The sequence below is a fragment of the Wyeomyia smithii genome, chromosome 3, assembly GCF_029784165.1.
Source record: "Wyeomyia smithii strain HCP4-BCI-WySm-NY-G18 chromosome 3, ASM2978416v1, whole genome shotgun sequence".
Lineage (NCBI taxonomy): Eukaryota > Metazoa > Arthropoda > Insecta > Diptera > Culicidae > Wyeomyia > Wyeomyia smithii.
Window position 1 is genome coordinate 58,534,505 of NC_073696.1, and position 5,907 is coordinate 58,540,411.

Consider the following 5,907-nt stretch of genomic DNA (forward strand, 5'->3'; position numbering starts at 1 on the left):
GCGACTGCAGTGTTTAAGCTTGTAACATATGCAGCACACGGATTAGGGTGGAACGGTCGCTTGAATTTTAAATTCTAAGATGAAAAGTCAGAAAGGAAATCGTATTTGTTAATGTTTTCACACAAACTAGACAGCTACAAACATATTTTGCTTTACCTACTCTAGCCTTAATTTCGATTTAACTTACTTTACTCACAGTGATGCAATATTGAACCAGTCTAACTCATACCTCACATATGAACTAGAAACATAAAGTCCAATAAAAGCCATTCAAGTCATTCACGATGGAAAGGGCTGAGGTTGAAGTAATGAACGGGATGCATTTTATAAAATAAATTATATTATATTAGCAAATGTGCGGCTGGAAAAAAGTGGCTTCACTTTCGCTATGACTCGCACTTCGAAAAGTAGTACAAGCAAAAAGTTTTTTTTTCTCTATCATTTGATAGTTAGGTATAAAGTCGAAACTGACAGCAACGTTGAATAAATCCGATAAATCTAATTTATCCAAGGAGCAAAAAGCACTTTACAAATTCATCAGAGCGTTTTGGTGAAAAACATATTAAATAACTCAAAGAAATACACGGTATGGTAAACAGGTATAAGACCCTTCTTTATTTTCGTTGAAACTCTAAATAATCATAATGTCATTTGTTAATTACCCACGAAGCATGTCACTTATCCATTGGGAGAAAGCTGAAAGTCTTGTGAATACAATGTAATACCGCGATTCACAATTCGGCTGGTTTGTAGATAAGCCAACCACAAATATCATTCCATCGCTTCGTTTCCAATGCACTGTACTGGGCAATGCACAGGTTTCTCCCCGCCAACGGTCCCGCCCACAAAGCTGAGTTTCCGGCAACTGATACTCGTTTGTCCTCTGGCAGTCCGAATTGTACATCGCAAACACAGTATTAAAGGACACAGTAACGGGTCCACCTATACAGAAAAAACAATGATCAATATCTTTTTATTTTCTAGAGTAAATAACTTACTTGGAGAAGCCATATCCAGTACTAAGGGAGTGTGAGTTTTATTCATTCAAAGGCACGAGGGATAGACATCGGGACTCCATCTCAGACGCTCTGCCAACTGTACGAGTGCAATATCGTTGCTATTGTCGGTTGCGTTGTAGGCGTAGTGCTTGACAGCAGTCCTTACTTGAAGCGTGTAGGTTCTTCCTTTTACAATTAGTTTTATATCATCCGGAACGACTCCTCTAAGACATCTGGCTGTGGTCAAAATTATACTTCTCGTTATGATAGTGCCCACGCATTTGAAATCCAAACCATATCGCCCAACCCAACCTATGTGAACCTTAAGGTAAAAATAGAAAATAGTTTTCATCTGAAAAAGCACAAACCTTTTCATCAATTCATACCAGTGATCCTTCTGACGACCTTGGCCGAATATTTTGCAGAACATTCGGACAAGCAGCTAACTCCGGATGGATATCGGACTCATCTTCAATATCATCGAGAGAACAGCAAATCACTGAGGTGGAAGAACAAAAATGGACACTGCCAGAGGATAACAATTGTTTGAGCTTTCTCTGACATTTAGAAACAGCCACGCAACGACCCACTTTTCTATTATCGTTACTACCCGGACAGGACAAAATATCATTCTAATATCACAACCAAATATTGGAAATACACCTCATTTTGATCTTAATATGGTTTACATAGTTGGTAAAATAACAAAAAATAATACCAAAATATTGTTCCTCCAAGACTATATGAATAACAAAGCTTGATATTTCAATAACAAACCATGAATTTGCATTAAAAATCACGAAAATGACCGATTCAGATATTTTCAACTTATTGAACACTGAATGCATAACTGATACATTATAAATAATCAATATCAAAAAATTTTACTTAAAATCTTACTTTTAATCAGATATTTTAAAATCATGTCAAACATCTCATTAAAGGCATGGCGAGATATGATATCAAAATTTTATGATATTTTCATAAGCACGTTTGAAACGTGAATATCTTTCGAATAACACGATGAGTCCTTATAACTAAATATGTTATTGATGAGTTATGATTTTGTTATCCTCTCCTGCCCGGGTAGCACAGGCATCTCCTTCGCGCAGTTCATGATCTAGAAACTGAAGCCCGTCATTTCTTTCGGTACTCGTACGATTGATCACAGACAGATTTCATCCAGTCAAGATGATTGGCGTATCCGGTTGCAACTGTGTGTTCCCCAAATCCACAATCTCTTCCAAACTGCACTAATCCGAATGTTGTGGGATACTCATTCCCTGCACGTAGCATAATTGCATCGATAGATCCCTCAATCAACAGGTCACAAGATTTTGGCACCAAGAAGAAATCTTCTCCGATACAAATCTGCTCGTTTTTCAATCCAGTTTTAAGTCTGCTTTGGTATCGATTGGAAATAGCACATGTAGATGAATTCTGGACAGTCAGACGGGGCTTCAGTAGAGTTATTGTGGGATCTAAAATTATCGATAAAATTGATTCATATTTGGTCCAAAGGCAGACATATTACCAATCAAAGGATCTTCAAGCTGAAGTCTGTTGATGTCCTCTCTACCGGTTCCGAAAACGTGCACTTCATTGGATGGCAGCTCTTTTTGGTGCCAAATGCATGCAGTTTGCAATCCATTAACATCCAAAAATTGTTCCATAAACAAAAATGCGATATTATTATATGCAGATCCATTGGTGTGTCCAGGGTGAACTTGAAATCCGGCAACTTTCATCCGTAGGTCTTTCGAATATAAAATATTATCAACAAGGTTTCTGGAATTATTATTATATAAGTCATAGTTAGTCATAAACGCAACAATGAAAAACGCATTCAGCCAATGTCAAAATTGTAGTTTCGTCGATTATGGCACCGTAGCAATCTTCACGACCTCCAGAACGGAATACCAGTTTCGCTACGTAGCTTGGAAAATCATCAGCAGCTTGCACATGCAGCTGGTCTAAGTCTGTCATAACGTAAGAATCAGTTCTTGAGGTGATAATGCCATCCTCGTTTTCACGTCAGTTTACATATCGGAATGCACAAAACGTAGCATTTTAAGTATTTTCTGAAATTTAGACAGAAAAATAATTATCTTCCTGGTTAAACCCAGTAGCGATAAATCTAACCGTTTACATTTTTCCCTAAAGTTCGCATGGTATCAATGACCCAGTCATAGTAGGACGACACCTTCGTGTACACACCAGGAGAAGAGGTGCCCCAAACCGTTCCAAAAGATGTTACTCCAACAATGAAAGGAGTCACCCTTCCATTGTACATCAGTTTGATTTGAAGTGGACCCCCTGAATCACCCTTCAAATATTGAAGCGTAAGAACATGATTCATTTTTTCAACGTGAAACAGTATACCGTCAAAGTGCATACCTCACATGTATCCATTTTTTCATCTACAGCACAAATGTGCTGATCCTGAAGGCCTTGGCGTAATTTGTGGTTGGTTTCATTTGTGTAAGTTTTACTACACTCTTCGTTGTCTATCGGCTTGAGGGATACCTTCAGCAGCGCCGGTGTTTGTGCATCGACTTAAAAATAAAACAATACGTGATAACGATAAGCTTTAAGATCGTGAATAATTACGAACCAAAACCCGTTTGTCCCCAGCCAGCAGCGTCCAATCGTTTGAATCTAACTTCCTCGTCAGTCCAAAGACAAGCGGGAGCAACCGTTTCATGAAGGCTATACAATAATCAGAAACAAACGAAACCAAATTCTGTTTATAAGAAGCACCTTTCAACTCTAGTATTCAGTACTAAGTTCGAAAAAAACACCTTTCGAGTTGAAAATTGAAAATCACTCAATTCGGAATCGCTTACTCACGTAACGTATTTCTCCAGCTTCATCAGTGCAATATCATGATACTGAGCAACATATCGATGTTTAGGGTGTCCAATAATGTCAATTATTTTGAGCTGTTGTGCATAATCGTCGTCCTCGGAGCTGTAGATATTCAGATCACCAAATCTAATAACATCAGGTCGATTACCGCTAAAAATAATTGAATAAAGTTGGAAATTCAATTCCCCTGGGAATTTAATGTGTGGCACTTAGAATCGACGGCACAATGGGCAGCTGTTAATACAATGTTATCCCAGATCAGGGTTCCACCGCATTTCCACGCAATGCTGCCATTCGACTGGACCCAGCCTATCGCTCCAATATGGGCGAACTCCTTCAGCCGTGCTGGTTCCCTGAAGCAGGTGCCACGGATGAACTTTGCGAATGTATAGGAAACCGGAGATGACAGTCTGTTACAAGCAAAATTCTTTTAGGATGCTTGAATCTTTCCATGCCAGAAATCGTACCATCTAAAGTTAGTCGATCGTTTGGGAGCATCAACAATGCGGAATCATCTACTGCTTGAACTGAAATGAACAAACGCAGTATTCGTTCATGTATGTAAATTTATATGAATTCATAACAAAGATATTGAAGAGCACATTAACGCTCGTAATTACCATAGTGAATAAAATACCAAAAGATCACCAGGTTCTTGACCGATGCCATGATAAATGCGCTTTAGTACTACACCTGACCTTAGTTACACCCTGAACATTACAACAGTAAACTCAAATTTGCTCGAATCAGCTCTAACAAGTCATAATCAATTACCGCTACGAGCCGCAACCTGATTCCAACTACCGCAAATAAATCGAAAGCCGCCGTTTGATATAAGTTGTCATAGACTAGTTTAATTGTGCTGCCAGGTTTTGTCTCACGAACAACGAATGCGATGAACCGGCCCCTTTGCGTCGCCATGCGTTCATTGTTGCGATGTGTAGCGGCTAGATGCCGTGTATTAATGTGATTCATTCGATAAAAACAGTGAACAGTGAAAACCCGATAATTACAGTAGCTAAATGCGGATGACGCTCATGCGTTTATGCTAATCAGGGGGTGGATAAAAGCGAAGTCGAAGCAGTTGCATTCACTTGCTCGGTAATCGTTGAAGAATGATCGGAAGGGTGATGAATAGTTTTACGTACGTTTTTGCGTCTTTACAGTAAGACGTTGTTAGCTTTAGAAGGTAATAATGTTAAGCACATATTTGTATATCATTGAAAAACACAACTTTGTAGAGGACACGAAACAGATAACTTTCACTTAGACCGAAAAATTGCCAAAAATGAGCTTAAAATCGTGTTTTTTCTTTCATTTGTACCCTAAACAGTAGTTTAATATACATGCTATCTTTAAAAGATATTCAATATATAGAAAACCTCATAGAACGGCAACAAGCTATAATTCGTAATACCCCCGCTAGGGGTCCTGCAAAATCTAACTTTTGAGTTTTGCACTTTAGAGAAATTGTGTTTTCAAGAAAGTTGTAGATAATGCTATCACAAATAACTTTGCTAATGACACTTTTCTAGTGTCACTTTTTATTTTGGAGAATAACATTTTAAACATTTCTAATATAAATTAAAATTAGAATTAAATTAGATATTTGAAAAATCATCTAAAAACGGTAATATTAAGAAGGTAACTATTTTCAGCATATATTTGTATATCATCCAAACACACAACTTTGTAGAAGATACGAAAAAGATAACATTTACACAGATCAAGTCAATGCCAAACATATATAAAAAACATGTCTTTGAATTGCAACAAACGATTCAATCAATTTCGTAGAGTGATTATGATACTTATTCATCCTATGTCCGTCTGCTAGGTTTTGCCTAAATGCGATCTGGGGATGTACAAACACAGTAAAAAATTCTGAATATCACACGTCACGTGAAATATTTTCACATTTGCATTTCTGTTGCTTCCGACGAAAACCACGATTTTAAATGAAAATTATATGCAATGTTATTTGAATTTCAGTTGTTTCTGACGTAAATCATGGTTTTGTTTGAAAATTACACGGAATATC

General features: G+C 37.6%; 1 long non-coding RNA gene across 4 annotated transcripts; it reads right to left on the reverse strand.

Moving 5' to 3' along the window:
• Positions 1-612: 612 nt before the first annotated feature.
• Positions 613-4,738, reverse strand: LOC129729504 (uncharacterized). Of its 4 annotated transcripts, XR_008728683.1 has the most exons (11): positions 4,487-4,738; positions 4,334-4,393; positions 4,076-4,276; positions 3,849-4,016; positions 3,613-3,707; positions 3,396-3,553; positions 3,141-3,324; positions 2,533-3,079; positions 1,385-2,479; positions 999-1,320; positions 613-942 (listed from the first exon to the last, which is right to left on the reverse strand). It is a non-coding gene; the product is annotated as an uncharacterized LOC129729504 (long non-coding RNA). The 4 variants fall into 4 exon arrangements; XR_008728680.1 differs by having other exon boundaries at positions 4,076-4,393; XR_008728682.1 differs by having other exon boundaries at positions 3,381-3,553; positions 4,076-4,393.
• Between the last annotated feature and the right edge of the window lie 1,169 nt (positions 4,739-5,907).